This window comes from Saimiri boliviensis, chromosome 1 (assembly GCF_048565385.1).
Source record: "Saimiri boliviensis isolate mSaiBol1 chromosome 1, mSaiBol1.pri, whole genome shotgun sequence".
NCBI classification, from domain to species: domain Eukaryota; kingdom Metazoa; phylum Chordata; class Mammalia; order Primates; family Cebidae; genus Saimiri; species Saimiri boliviensis.
The window spans coordinates 64125919-64142044 of NC_133449.1; the positions used below are offsets into that span (position 1 = coordinate 64125919).

The 16126-nt window shown below is 43.6% G+C and overlaps 1 protein-coding gene and 2 pseudogenes across 2 annotated transcripts in view; 1 reads left to right on the top strand and 2 right to left on the bottom strand.

The window, feature by feature from the left end:
- Positions 1-1128, bottom strand: part of STAMBP (STAM binding protein) — a 33900-nt gene extending 32772 nt beyond the window's left edge. The window contains exons 1-2 of one of the 2 annotated variants that reach the window (XM_003922600.4): positions 1048-1123; positions 534-639 (exon numbers count right to left, since the gene is read on the bottom strand). The gene's annotated coding sequence lies outside the window, so the exon portion shown is untranslated. Of the gene's footprint in view, positions 1-533; positions 640-1047 lie in introns of both variants that reach the window. The other variant, XM_074398225.1, reaches the window with a different exon arrangement.
- Positions 1129-8886: 7758 nt separating this feature from the next.
- Positions 8887-14913, top strand: LOC120367584 (G2/mitotic-specific cyclin-B1 pseudogene; annotated as a pseudogene).
- LOC101049845 (midkine pseudogene) lies at positions 11909-13243 on the bottom strand (annotated as a pseudogene).
- Positions 14914-16126: the final 1213 nt, after the last annotated feature.

The window sequence follows — 16126 nt, forward strand, 5'->3', positions numbered from 1 at the left end:
CCAGATTCCAACCAGATATCACCACTATCATCTCCAAAATAAATCTGGGCAATTGATACACATTGCATTACATGAAACCCTAATTAGCATGCTCTAGAATATACAAGCTACAGTAAAATTTCTTGGAATTTAAGGCCCTGTGGCAACTGGCCCACCCCAACAGAGATCTTTTGCTTCAGTCAGGACTCCAATCCGCCCAGGCACCCTTACATTTGTTTGTCTATCCACTGTTTTTCTTTTCTGCTACAACTCTTCCTTCAGGGGTAATCTTAGCCAATTCCATCTTTAGGTCTCTGCAATATTCGGGTCACAATGCCTCCACAAAGCTTCCCCTCTAAAACACTCTCACTAATAGCACAAAAGCCGTGAGGACTACTAGGGATGCAGAGACAGTCCATCTCTCAGGAGGCCTTTTTAGGGATTCAGAGAGCCGCAAGCCTATCTAAAACCTCCCCAAGTTGCCTAATTAGTAAACCTAGTCCACAGCCCATTTAAGTTAACTGAAACAGAGGATGGTCGTTGCATCTCAGTACCTCTTGGGAGAGGTTCTTGTGGGTTAAGAAAGGAACCACCTCCCGAGGCCAGGAAGCGGCGCCGGCTACCAACGGGTTGAGCAATTCCAAAAACGGGATGCAGCATCTGCAAATGAGGGGGAAGGGCGGCGTAAAGGACCGAGGGGAAAATACGGGGAGGAGAAAGGAAGTAGCAGGAATGAGCGGAGGGGGCGTATACAGTGGGAAGGGCTCCACTGACAACTGCCTGAGGAGCACTTCTTAAAGGCACTCAAGACCAAGTTGCCAAGCCCGGGCACAATCATCCAGGGTTTTCAGGACCGTTCAAACACAGTAGGCGGGGAAACGCTGGGCCTGGCTGGGCAGGCGCCAGCCCGCGGAGACCGAAGCCGTCGGGTGCCTCGAGCAAGGCAGGCCGCGCAGGGGACTCGCGGAGAGAAGGCTGCAGGCCCCACACTCACGGCAGCCGTTCCCCTTCAGAGTCCGACCACAATCAGAGCCCCCGCCCCACCACGTTCCCGGGACCCTTCCCCACCTTTCCCCGCAGATGACACTCGGAGCTTCCGGAAACGTCACATCCGGCGCTCGCTCCGCCCACTCCCTCTCGTCGGTCTGTTACTTTCTCAAGGATTTAGGACTTGGGATGGAGAGCTAGTGGGTGGGCGTGAATCACCTGCTGAAAATCTGACCAATGAGGAGCGAACGATACAGTGGCCATCTTGGTAAAGGAAAAGGAACAAGAAAGACGGCGGAACCAATGACCAAGCTAAGGTTTGGTTTTAAAATTATTTTGGTTTGGGTTAGCCCCTCATCACGCTCACAATACTCCTGCTTTTAAGGAGGGATTGCTGATCCCAGTACCCCTGCATACTTAGCTAAACCAGGATTTATAAATTGGGGGACAGGAAGTCTTTCGAATGTATTTTTCAGCTTGCGTTACATTCTACACAAAATTGTTAGTCTTAGATATTAGGCAATAGTTGTTACTGCTTAGAAAAGAACATAAGTCTAACTTTTTTTTTTTTTTTTTGGTAAGACAAGGTCTTGCAGTGTCACCCAGGCCAGCACAGGACTGCAGTGGTGTGATCAAAGCTCACTGTGGTCTCCAACTTCTGGACTCAAACAATCTTCCTGCTTCTGCTTCCCAACGTACTGGGATTACTGGTGTGTGCCACTGCACCGGGCTGAGACTAACTTTTTAATGTCAAAAAAGCTATAAAATATTCGAAAAAAAGGGTTTAATCTCTTAAGAGCCACCATACAAAAGCAGTGGAGACACAAAGATCTGTATGACAGTTCCTGCCCTGAGACTGGGACAAGGTGGTTTTATGCATCAGATACAGAGCGGTACGTTCTGCATGTAGGTGTGTGTCTGTATGAATCCATACACACTCTCTTTCCAAAAAGGTCCTGCAAGCTTGCTAGTCATTCTGTCTCAGGAGACTTTGTGAAACGTTATGCTTTGGCTTAAAAGTCTTAAGTCTCTGGGGGACACTTTCCCAAAATTTTGAGAGCCTTCCTGTGAGTTAGTTAATGTGATGGCATGACCTATTCAAGGTCTAGCTTAAAGCCCTAGTTCAGATGTTGCCTCCTCCACCTAGCCAGCCTCCAGATCTCTCATTTCTCCCAAACTCTGTTGTGTATATTTCTGTTGGAGTTACCTGAAGTGATTCTGTGTAGTCATCAACTTTTCAGACTTGGGGTTGAAAGTACTTAATTGCATCATCACCTCCCCTTTTGCCCCCAGCAGGCATTAATGTACTTGGGTCTACTATTGACTCTCATGGATCTACTGCAGATAAATCTGGGAAGATAATTGTACATAATGCGCTACTCTATCTTCAAAGCTCTCTCTGGTGACTGTCTTCAGAACGTACACATAATGGGTTGAGCCTAAAGAAATTGACGCACTGGCCGGGCGCGCTGGCTCACGCCTGTAATCCCAGCACTTCGGGAGGCCGAGGCAGGTGGATCACGAGGTCAAGAGATCCAGACCTTCCTGATCAACATGGTTAAACCCTGTCTCTACTAAAAATACAAAAAATCAGCTGGGCATGGTGGTGCGTGCCTGTAATCCCAGCTACTCAGGAGGCTGAGGCAGGAGAATTGCCTGAGCCCAGGAGGCGGAGGTTGCGGTGAGCCGAGATCACGCCATTGCACTCCAGCCTGGGTAACAAGAGCGAAATTCCGTCTCAAAAAAAAAAAAAAGAAATAAAAAGAAAGAAATTGATGCACTGGAGATGCTGGTCATAGGGTGGGCATACAGTGTAGCTAGGGTTCTGGCAGGAGGCAACACAAGCCAAAATCCAATCTATTCAACCTCTCAGTCAGTAAATGTTTACTGAGTGTCTACTATGTTCCAGGTTCTGTTTTAGGTGTTAGGGATACATCAGCAAACAAATCTAGCAGATGGATACTCTTACGGTGGAAGTACACGCAGAAGTAGAGCTGGTGGGGCAGGAAACATAGGGATCTACTCCCATTGAGCTCAATTTCTAAAGTAGTTCTTTTTTTTTATGTTTAGCTTAACAGGTAAAGAGAATTTACAAACATCCTAGATTTTAAGATTATGGTGCGAAGACTTTAAGAAGCTATAACTAAGACACACATATAAAAGGGATGCGCATAGTCATAAACAGCCAGCGCCAGCCACGTAGAGGCTGTTCCTGATATCAGAAAGTTAATATGCACAGTTGCTAGCAGTTCTTAAGGCAATGGCTAAGTGAAGGATCTAGTCATTTTAGGTAGATAATTTGTAAATGTTGACTATATTTTTTGATATTTGGGGCAAAGTTCAATACTCAGCTTTCTAGGGACCGAAACAACGAGGAAATCTTGGCCATGGTGAAAATTTTACATTCCTCATTTCTTGTTTAACTGGAAAAGTTTAAAACTAAACAATTTTGTACACACAATCAGGAAATCAGAGCTATAAAAGGTTCTTGGCATAACTGAGGAGAATATCCTGCCTACCCCTGCCCTAAAGATTGGAGGCTAAGCATGGAAGGTATTCTTTTAGCAAATAGGCTTCAGCAGCTCATTTGGCAGACTAAGACCAAGTTAGGAATTGAGATGCTCTTTCCTTCTGGTGCCCACACCTGGCCATGAACACTTTTCCTGAATATAGCAGCCCCCATCTGGCCTCTTGCATATGCCAATGTAAGATCTCCTGCACTCCTGCATGCTTATTCCTACCTGCTCATTTTTGGGCAGCAGCAAAAGATGCCTAGAATGTGAAGTTCTTAATTGTATATGTAACATTGAGGTTTAGAAAACACACTCCTGGACCCAGTGTGCTGGCTCATGCCTATAATCCCAGCACTTTGGGAGGCTGAGGCAGGAAGAGCGTTTAAGCCCAGGAGTTTGAGGATATAGTGAGCTATGATTGCACCACTGCTCTCCAGCCTGGACAACAGAATGAGATCATGTCTCTCAAAAAACAAAATAAAACAAAAAACCCAGGAGGATCACTTGAGCCCAGGAGTTTAAGGCTGTGGTGTGCTATGATCTCACCTGTGAATAGCCACTGCATCCCAGCCTGGGCAACATAGTAAGACCCCTATCGCTAAAAAGCAAAAAGAATAAAAGGAAAAGAAAAACACAGACCCAGAGGAGCTTTGGAGGGGCATGGGAAACAAGGAAGACTCCAGACTTCAGGTGTATTTCACTTGCATAGTTGGTACTCCTGTGTTAAGTGGCATACCTAGAGGGACAATTGCTTTAGTACAGGAGGGCATTCATTCTTACCTACTATAATGCATTCTTACAACAGCAGCTAATGATTTTTTTTTTTTTTTTTGAGATGGAGTCTTGCTCTGTCACCCAGGCTGGAGTGCGGTGTGGCGCAATCTTGGCTGCAACCTCTGCCTCCCGGGTTCAAGCAATTCTCCTTTCCTCAGCTTCCTGAGTAGCTGGGATTACAGGCACCCACCACCACACCTGGCTAATTTTTGTATTTTTTTTTTTAGTAGAGATGGGGTTTTGCCATGTTGGCCATGCTGGTCTTTACCTTCTGACCTCAGGTGATCCACCCACCTCAACCTCCCAAAGTGCTTGAATTACAAGTGTGAGCCACCACGCCTGGCCACTAGTGGTCTTTTTAAAGCAAAAATCAGATTCCATCACTTCTGGGCTTAAAACTCTTTAGTGAAGTCCCATAGCACTTAGAATAAACATCCATACTCCTTACTGGGGATTACAGAGTGACTTGGCCCCTGTTGCCTCTCTGACTTCATCTTCCAATCTCCTTGCGTAATACTCTCCACCCACTCCATCCAAACATCTGCTTTTCCACTCAAGAACTTTGTATAGCCGATTCCTCTTTCTGGGGTGCTTTTACTCTGATCTTCATTTGGCCGGCTCTGCCTTATCATTCATTTCTCAGTTTACATGTTAACCCCTCAAGGAGAACTTCTCTGACAACCCATTCTAAGGAGCCACCCAGTCATCCATCATTAGTTGGTCTTGTTTTAATTATCTTGGTAGTCCTTATCACTGATATGATTTGGGTTGCTAATTGTCTTTGATTCCCCACTAGAATATAATTTCCAGAAAGACATGATCTTTTTCTGTCTTGCCCACAGCTCTTTCCCCACTGCCTAGAATGGCTTGTGAACCCAGATGTGACACTCTACATTGTTGAATGTTCAGATGTTGAGATAAATATTGTCTCACTGTCCCCAAAATGATTTACAGGAATGGGCTAGCTAATTATACTGATTGCTGAGATGAACAGTGAAAAACAATGACCATTTTGCTTCTGGGACCCAGCCTTCTCTACAAGGCACTTAGAGCTAGAAGCAGAAAGCCTCAAGGGTAGATGCCCTTATTAATTGAGAAAATGTTTATTGAATATCTATCATGCTCTTGGGTCTGTGTCTGGCATGGGTCTACCAAAATGAAACAGAAAAACTGAGTTCCAGTTGTTTTAAGGCTTTCGTGGATGAAAGTTTAGAAGGAAAAAAAGTCTTTAAAAGATGACCAATATTCTCAAGGGGAGGCTAGGTGAGCTCCATGCATAGAGACACTAAACAGCCTATCTTGAACATTGCTTGGGAATGGAGGGACTATGAAAGCAGAAATGGAATGTGTACTAAAGACAAATTGTTGGTATTGTTAAAATTTTTGCTGTGAGTCCACTGGGAATATAAAATGACAAATAGATTTAAAAAGTAAATACTTGGGAAGAAAAAGATATAGAATGAGCTGATTCAAATAAAGGGAAATGTACCAAATGCACTGGGATCTTTTAAGTTTGTGCATTATGAATGTATGCATATATGTTTCTTTTCAGCTGTAGTTGGAATTGCCCAATGAAGTTGTTTCTTGAGAAGGCTTCTGTAAAACCAGTAACATAAAGGTGAATCTGTGGTTTGGAGCTCCACCTATAGTTTGTTTGAAGACTGGTCTCTCTCATCGCCAAGAAAAATGATCACTTTGGAAAATGAGTCCTTATGCATGCTTGGAAAGATGTTTAATGCTTATATATTTCTAAATTTATGTTTAAATCTGTACATGAGGAATCCATTTTATATGACATATTTTCTTTTGTTACCTGCTTGCTAGATGTGTACTATATAATTTATTTTCCAATAATTCAAAGCCTTTGTTTGAGGTCACAGTGCCATTTTCAAGGTTGCAAATTTCCACAAGAGTTAAATGACATCAGAAACTTTATAGCTATTCGAGAATTGGACATTTAGAGTGAAGGATTTTATCATTGTATATTTGGTTTACATATTTCTTTTCAAATATAGGGCCTGAATTATGACCAGGAACTATAACTTTAATGAGGGATAAAGAATTGCAGGTAGCCAAGTGTGGTGGCTAACGCCTATAATCCCAACTTTGGGAGGCCAAGGCAGGTGGATCAGCTGAGGTTGGGAGTTTGAGACCAGCCTGACCAACATGGAGAAACCCTGTCTCTACTAAAGATACAAAATTAGCTAAGCATGGTGGTGCATGCCTGTAATATCAGCTACTTGAGAGGCTGAGGCAGGAGAATCGCTTGAATCTGGGAGGTGGAGATTGTGGTGAGCCAAGATCATGCTTTTGCACTCCAGCCTACACAAGAGTGAAACTCTTTCTCAAAAAAAAAAAAAAAAGAAAGAAAAGAAAGAATTGCATGTCACTATGTGTGTACACTGAAAAATACTCAGTTAGTAATTTCACAAATATTTACTGATTATCATCTATGTGCCAGACACTGTTTAAGGCATTAGGCACGTTATCAGTGAACAAAGCAGACAAAAATTTCCCTGCCCTCAGGGATGTTATAGTTTAGTGATGGATGAAGGAGTGGTGGAATACAAAAATTATCATGATAAAGAAGTCAATTACATAGTGTATTACAAGATTCAAAATACTGTGGAAGCAATGGGCCCTGGCACAGGGAATCAGATTGAGGGAAGGGAGAAGCAGTGAGGCAACTCCAATTCCAACTACTGTGGTCAAGGAAACTCCCATTGAAAAGATTTGAAAAAATACTTGGCAGTAAGAAGAGCTTTCCAACTAGGGAATAGCAAGTGTAGAGGCCTTGAGTCAGGAGCTTGCTTGTGCATTCAAGGCTCAGTAAGGGGGCTCAGTGTGCCTGGAGTGCAGTGAAGGGGAGCATAGCAGTAAATCATGTAGGGCACGAGTCAGCAAGCCAGTGCAGCCTGTTTTTGTAAATAAAGTTTTATTGGAACATAGCCATGCTCATTTATTTATGTATTCTGTGGCTGCTTTCATGCTACAACTGCAAAGTAGAGTTGCTGAGAGAGAGACAATCTATCCCACAAAAACTAACATATTTAACTGGCTCTTTACAGAAAATATTTGCTGACCCCTGCTGTAGGTAAGATTTTATAGGCCATTCATTGTAAGAATGTTGGCTTTGACTCTGTGAGAAATGAGAAGCGATGAGAAGGATTGAGCAAATGAGTGACAGGATCTGATTTGTGTTTTGAAAGGATCATTATGGCCATGTCAACAAATTTTAGGGAAAAGGGTGGGAACCTGAAAACCAATTAGGACTGTGGTTCAAAAGGTGTAACAGCCAGGCACAGTGGCTCACACCTATAATCCCAGTGCTTTGGGAGGCTGAGGTAGAAGGATCTCTTGAGGTTTGAGGTTTGAGGTTGCAGCAGTAAGTTATGATCACACCACTGCGCTCTAGCCTGGGCAACAGAGTGAGACCCTGTCTAAAAAAAACAAAAGTATAACAATGTGCTCCCAAGACACCATATACTACAGCAGATTCATCTGGGTGTAAGTGGGAATTTTAAATTTGTGAAGGATTCATAGCAACACTTAACATTTGTTAGATACTCTATGAGCTTCTAGCTAGTAAGTATAGTTCATAGTTTCAACAGCAGGTCATGCCACACTCCTTTCAATGATACTATATCTTTGTGAAGGTGGGTTTTTGGCAAATGCCCTATGCAAATCAATGTGGAACAGGAAGTGAGGCTGGTAATGTCCTTGATTCCAAGGTTTGAGATGTCAGTACCCCACTGGCACACATTAGCAAGCGATTGTGGTAAAGAGTGAGGTTTTCTTTTAACTTAAATATATTATTTTTCAGATGGCTACTTACTTGTTAGAGTATTGTATTAGTTTCCAGTGGCTGCTGTAACAAATCACCACAACTTGGTGGCTTGAAGAAACAGAAAGCTACTCTCAGAGTTCTGGAATCAGTATCACTGGAATAAAATTAAGGTGTTGACAGGGCTGTGTTCCCCTTGGACGCTCATGTGGAAATTTTGCTCCTTGCCTCTTCCAGCTTCTGGTGGCTGCTGGCATCCTTTGGCTGGTGGCTGCCTCACTCTATTATCTACGTCCATGGTCACGTTGCCTTCCCCTCTCCCGTCTGCATTAAATCTCCATTGCCCTCCATTTTATAAGGATACATGTGATTGCATTTAGGGCTCACCCTGATAATTCAGGATCATCTCTCCATCTCAAGATCTTTAATCACTTCCAAAGGTCCTTTTCCCAAATAAGGTAACATCTGCTGGTTCCAGGGATAAGGACCTGATCTCTTTGGGTGGCCATTATCTAGCCCACTATAGGCAAAAATACATGTTAAATTATTGGCACCTAACTTCTTTTTTGGGGGGTGGGGAGGGAATTCAGTTTATTTAATGTGTTTCTTAGTAATGGAATCGTGGGGAAGAACAAAGTGGGCTCTGGGTCTCACATTGCTTTGGGGGAGGCTCAGGCTTCCCAGAATCCCTTGACCCTCCCCACTTTGGGCACTTAGGGGTGGGGCTGGGAAGTGAGAGGGACACGGCAGGGTATGATTGATTAAAGCTAACAAGCAGGCTGCGGAGGAACGGCTGTTGGTTTCTGGTGGGTTCAGGTCCTCGGCTGGTCGGTTCTCCAGTGTTCTGCTCCTCTCTACTGAGCTGCTGCCTGGTGAAGAGGAAGCCATAGCGCTCCGAGTCACCAGGAACTCGAAAATTAATGCTGAAAATATGACGAAGATCAGTATGGCAGGCGCAAAGCGCGTGCCTATGGCCCCTGCTGCAACCTCCAAGCCCGGACTGAGGCCAAGAACAGCTCTTGGGGACATTGGTAACAAAGTCAGTGAAAAACTACAGGCCAAAATGCCTATGAAAAAGGAAGGAAAACCTTCAGCTACTGGAAAAGTTACTGCTAAAAAACTACCAAAACCTCTGGAAAATGTACCTATGCTAGTGCCAGTGCCGGTGTCCCAGCCAGTGCCAGAGCCAGAACCTGAGCCTGTTAAAGAAGAAAAACTTTCGCCTGAGCCTATTTTGGTTGACACTCCCTCTCTAAGCCCAATGGAAACATCTGGATGTGCCCCTGCAGAAGAAGACCTGTGTCAGGCTTTCTCTGATGTAATTCTTGCAGTAAGTGATGTGGATGCAGAAGATGGAGTGGATCCAAACCTTTGTAGTGAATATGTGAAAGATATTTATGCTTATCTGAGACAACTTGAGGAAGAGCAAGCAGTCAGACCAAAATACCTACTGGGTCGGGAAGTCACTGGAAACATGAGAGCCATCCTAATTGACTGGCTAGTACAGGTCCAAATGAAATTCAGGTTGTTGCAGGAGACTATGTACATGACTGTCTCCATTATTGATCGGTTCATGCAGAATAATTGTGTGCCCAAGAAGATGCTGCAGCTAGTTGGTGTCACTGCCATGTTTATTGCCAGCAAATATGAAGAAATGTACCCTCCAGAAATTGGTGACTTTGCTTTTGTGACTGACAACACTTACACTAAGCACCAAATCAGACAGATGGAAATGAAGATTCTAAGAGCTTTAAACTTTGGTCTGGGTCGGCCTCTACCTTTGCACTTCCTTCGGAGAGCCTCTAAGATTGGAGAGGCTGATGTTGACCAGCATACTTTGGCCAAATACCTGATGGAACTAACTATGTTGGACTATGATATGGTGCACTTTCCTCCTTCTCAAATTGCAGGAGGAGCTTTTTGCTTAGCACTGAAAATTCTGGATAATGGTGAATGGACGCCAACTCTACAGCATTACCTGTCATACACTGAAGAATCCCTTCTTCCAGTTATGCAGCACCTGGCTAAGAATATAGTCATGGTAAATCAAGGGCTTACAAAGCACATGACTGTCAAGAACAAGTATGCTACGTCGAAACATGCTAAGATCAGCACTCTAGCACAGCTGAATTCTGCACTAGTTCAAGATTTAGCCAAGGCTGTGGCAAAGGTGTAACTTGTAAACTTGAGTTGGAGTACTATATTTACAAATAAAATTGGCACCATGTGCCATCTGTATGTATTACTATTGCATTTACTTACTTTTAATAAAGCTTGTAGCCCCTTTTACTTTTTTATAGCTTAACACATTTGAATGTGGTTACTTCCTCCTGTAGGGTAATGGAAAAGTTGTTTTAAAAGGTATGGTGGTGAATATTTTTAAAAACTGCTTTTGGTTTATCTGGGGACTCAATTAATGTATGTTTATATACTTGGTTCTTGTTTTATGTTTTATGTACCTGGCTTTTACTTTATTGATACGAGTTACAGAAGGTGATGGTGGTATTTGAAAACTTTACTTCCATAGGACATACTGCATGTACGCCAAGTCGTCATGGGGAATCGGCTGTGTAGCTCTTTTTTTTTTTTTTTTTCCTGAGTCTTGCTCTGTCGCCCAGGCTGGAGTGCAATGGGGTGATCTCAGCTCATTGCAATCTCCGCCTCCTGGGTTTAAGCAATTCTTCTTCCTCAGCCTCCGAAATAGTTGGGATTACAGGTCCCTGCCACCATGCCCAGCTAATTTTTTTTTCTGTGTTTTCTGTAGAGATGGGCTTTCACCATGTTTGCTAGGCTGGTCTTGAGCTCCTGACCTTGTGATCCGCCCACTTCCCAAAGTGCTGGGATTACAGGTGTGAGCCTGGAAGCTCTATTTTTAAAGTAAAAGTCTACCACCTCATCCCTAGTCCCCCTGTTTTCTGTTTCTTCTGGTGATTGCTGCCATCATTCTAAGTTAATTACTTTTACCACTATTTAAGTTATCAACCTTAGCTAGGATCTTTTCACACTTTCGCTTTGAAAAATGAGAACTTATATTCTAAGCCCAGTTTTCATTTTGTTTTTGTCTTTTGGTTAAGAAAATAAAACAATGCTCAAAAAAAAAAAAAAAAAAAAAAAGCTAACCAGCAAGGCCGGGCGCGGTGGCTCAAGCCTGTAATCCCAGCACTTTGGGAGGCTGAGGCAGGTGGATCACAAGGTCAAGAGATCGAGACCATCCTGGTAAACATGGTGAAACCCCGTCTCTACTAAAAATACAAAACATTAGCTGGGCATGGTGGCACGTGCCTGTAATCCCAGCTACTCAGGAGGCTGAGGCAGGAGAATTGCTTGAACCCAGGGGGCGGAGGTTGCGGTGAGCCGAGATCGTGCCATTGCACTCCAGCCTGGGTAACAAGAGCGAAACTCCGTCTCAAAAAAATCAAAAAAAAAAAAAAAAAAAAAAAAAAAGCTAACAAGCAGACCGGGCGCGGTGGCTCAAGCCTGTAATCCCAGCACTTTGGGAGGCCGAGGCGGGTGGATCACGAGGTCAAGAGATCGAGACCATCCTGGTCAACATGATGAAACCCTGTCTCTACTAAAAATACAAAAAATCAGCTGGGCATGGTGGTGCGTGCCTGTAATCCCAGCTACTCAGGAGGCTGAGGCAGGAGAATTGCCTGAACCCAGGAGGTGGAGGTTGCGGTGAGCCAAGATCACCCCATTGCACTCCAGCCTGGGTGACAAGAGCGAAACTCCGTCTCAAAAAAAAAAACAAAACAAAAAACTAACAAGCAGACAGAAGGCACTAGTGGGTCATATCTCGGGGCAGGGAGAAGGAGGGCGTAGGCCAGGCCCCAGGTAACACCAGGGGCTCCTCTGCATCCAGGCTTAGCCTCTAGTCCTTTCCCTTCCCTTTCTTGGCTTTGGTCTTGGGGGTGCAGGGGTTGGTCACGCAATGGTTTCCTGGCACTGGGAATGGTAGCGCGCCTTCTTGAGCGTGCCCTGGCGGACTTTGGTGCCGGTACCGCTATCACACGCACCCCAGTTCTCAAACTTGTACTTGCAGTCGGCTCCAAACTCCTCCTCCCAGTTGCAGGGGATCCTGCACCGTATGCGCTGGGACTGGGCGCCGCAGGTGCCCTTGCGGAAACCCACGCAGCAATCCTTGCTCTGCGGGTGCAAGGCCCTCAAGACCACTTCTCCGTGCACTCGCTCCCCGGGCCGTCCTTCACCTTGTCTTTCTTTTTGGCCACCGCGGAGGTAAGCGCCAACAGGGCAAGGAGGGAGAGGAGGAGGAAGCCTCGGTGCTGCACCCTGGGCCACAGTGCGCTGACTTGCTTGCTGCCTGTGCTGCTTCGTTCCCTCCCCCTAGCTTCTTAAAAAATGGGACTATTAAGTATTTCTTTTGGCCTAGGAGTGAGACAAGGGCTGGGTAAAGTTAGAAGTTTGGGAACCTCTGGGTTGAATATTGCAATAATCTAGGCAGGAAATGATGAGGGCTTGGACGAGTGAAAATGAAGGAATGTGGTTAGAAGTTAACAGTTCCTAGAAGCAGTTTGAAAGTAGGGCAGGTGAAATTTGCTAATATTCTGGGTGTGCAGTTGGGAGGGAAAGACAGAAGTCAAATGACTTCAAAGGTTTCTGGCCCAAGCAACTGGAAAAATGGCATTACCATGAACTGAGATTCAGAAAATTGTGTATGAACCAGGTTTTTTTTTGCGGGGTGGCGGGTGGCGGGGAGGAGGGCAATGGGAAGCTCAATTTTATACATGTTTAGGAAAGAAGATACAAAGAGAAGGAAATGATACGTATTCTGATCAGGGCCTTTCTCTAGATTCTCCACCCATGCTCCCTTTAGGCTGTTACGTTTTTACTTCTCACTCAAAATATGGACTGACCAAGTACAGAGGCGCCATGTTAGACAGAGGAGACTCAGCAAGCCTTGTCTAATTCACAGTCTTAACTAGTTTTGGGGCAATGGAGCTCTGCTTCAGGGAACAGAAAACTACAGGGTTCCCATATTTAAAATAATTATGTCAATAGATTGAGCAGGATTGTAGAAAGATGGAGGCAGCTGTGTAGTTTTGAATCTCCTCAAATCCTCTTATGGAAATAGATCAAACCAAAAACCCTTTACCACAAAACTAGAGAACAGTTTTCCCTCTGAACCCAAAAACAAGAGGTGAGGCAAGCCATCACCAATGGGTACCAGACCTGCCTGGTATGGCATCCGCACAAAAGGGAGTGGCAGACAGGATGCCTTCCAACTGCCAGCAGAAGTTCACTGGGAAGTACAGTGAGCCAACGTGAGAACAGCAGCTGAAACTGTGAGGGGTTTTGCGCAATCTCAAAGTGAGTAGGTACAAGGGACCCGTGATAGACTATGAAGGGCTGAAGCAGTTTAGTCCCTTCCCACTCTTGAGCCTGAGCAGCAAGAGCTTTCCAGGATGCAGCTCCACACAGAGGACAAACTACTGGGAGGAATAGCCGACATGAAGGATAAAAATCAAAGCGGGTAACAGAGCTAGGAAATCTCAAAAAGCAAACCAAACCACCATATCATTTGATACTACATTAAAAAAAAGAGAAGTTTGGGGAAGTTTTAGAAAAGTTATCCTTAACCACAACTCCTTTTCAAAGTGGAGAAAAACCAATTTCATCTGAAAATGAATAACAGAAAAGGATTGTAGTCAAATCCCATACAAAGGTATTATAAGAGAAAAGAGAGGCTGGCACAGTGGCTCACGCCTGTAATGCCAGCACTTGGGAGGCTAAGGGGGGCGGATCACAAGGTCAAGAGATAGAGACCATCCTCTTTTTTTTTTTTGGAGATGGAGTCTCCCTCTGTCCTGTCACCAGGCTGGAGTGCATCACAGCTCACTGCAACATCCACCTCCCAGGTTCAAGCAATTCTCCTGCCTCAGCCTCTCAAGTAGCTGGGACTAGAGGAGTACACCATCCTGCCCAGCTAATTCTGTATTTTCAGTAGAGACGGGATTTCACCTTGTTGACCAGGATGGTCTCCATCTCTTGACCTCATGATCCGCCCATCTCAGCCTCCCAAAGTGCTGGTATTACAGGCATGAGCCACCATGTCTGGTCAATTTTGATAGCTCTTTATGGCTTAACAATAAAAAGGATGTATGGTTTCTATCAACTGTCTCCAAAATAATCTCTTGTTATGCAGGGAGTACAGTTCTTTTCATTCACACATAAGTTCAGTAGTTGCTTCCCTTACTGCAAAGGCAATGTCATTTAGTTGAGTAGCTCCTGAAAGCAGCTTTGAGTTACAAGTATGTGTGTTACACCCCCACATTAGTGTGCTGTGTGGGGCAGTTCCACCCAAATGTAACAATGTATTTTTTGTGAATGAGAGTTGGCATGTCAAATGCATTCTCTAGAAAAATAATTAGTGTTATAGTCTTAAGATTTGTTTTCTAAAGTTGATAATGTGGGTTATTTTTGTGAACAGCCCGATGTTTGGAACATTTTTTTTCTTCAAAATAAACAAGTCCTTATTAAACCAGGAATTTGGAGAAAAAAAAAGCTTCAGAAATAAAGACTAAACTAAAAAGAACACAAGAATGAACAGGCTGGGCATGGTGGCTCACACCTGTAATCCTAGCTCTTTGGGAGGCCAAGGCAGTGGATCAATTGAGGCCAGGGGTTCAAGACCAGCTTGGCCAACATGGCGAAACCCTGTGTCTACTAAAAATACAAAAGTTAGACAAGCATGGTGATGTGCACTTGTAATCCCAGCTACTCAGGAGGCTGAGGCACAAGAATTGCTTGAACCCAGGAGGTGGAGTTTGCTGTGAGCCGAGGTTGCACCAGTGCAAATCTGGCCTGGGCAGCAGAGTGAGACTCAAAGGAAAAAAAAAAAAGAATGAATGAACATAATGGATAAACCCTTAAAAAAAGAAGAAATTTTTAAAAATCAAAAAGAAGTTAATAAAAAGGATTCTAGAGAAATGGCCAATATAAAAGATAGGCAAAAAAGGACGGTTCTGAAAAGAGTAATGGAAACACACATAGAAATGTTCTATACATAAAAGTGACATTTCAAACCAATGGGGCAGATTATTCAGTAAATTGTAATTCATACATGTTGGGGTAAAAATAAATAATTTCTCTGAAAGAATCATTATTTAAAGTGGGAAAAGTAGATGCCTCTAAGGGAGGGGTTAGGTAGTGACTGCGAAACTTGGGGAAAGGGTGAATTTCCATTGTCACCATTTTGTATCTTTCCAATGTTCTGTCATATGAATCTATTACCTTTGAAGTCTAAAATGCCTGAGTTCAAATCCCGGCTATTGCTAGCACTTGCTAGCTAGCTCTTGATCTTGGACAAATTCTTAAGACTCTCTAACTCCTTATCTGTGAAATGGGTGAATAACTGAGCCAGGTGCTGCCTGGCATGGAATAAACTCTCAATAAATATAGATTGCTAGTGGAAACACCCAAATGTCTAATAACGGATGAATGGATAAGCCAATGTGGTGTAGTCATACAATGGGAATATTATGCCACATGAAAAGCAATGAAGTTCAGACACACACTACAGCATAGATAAACCTTTAAAACATAGTACTAAATGACTAAGCGAAACAAGCAATAGCAAGGGGAATGGGGCATGCTAGGGTTTGAATATGCTCTTTTGTTACTCTAATTCTATGCCTCTGCATTAATATTTGGATGCATGCAATGCCAGCATGGAAATTGATCTTCACACTTACTGCAATTTTCCAGAAACACTCACAAACTGATAAATGCATCAGACATTCCATTTGTTAATGGGCATATATGTGAAAAAGCAATGTAGAAAGTAGGCTAATATTAGAAAATGGTTAAATCCTCAATAACTTCAAGTGTGGCTATATAATGGACGCTGTCAATGTTCATAGCTTAAACAAGGGTACCTGGTCAAAATAATGCTTGAGAAACATTAACATTGAGCTAAATTGCAAAAAATAAAAATAAAAACAACATAAAATAAAACATAGTAGTAAATGAAAGAAGCCAGATACCAAAGGTCACATATTATATGATTCCATTTATGTGAAATGTCCAGAAAACGTTAAATCCAGAGATTGGTGGTTGCCTTGGGCCAGAG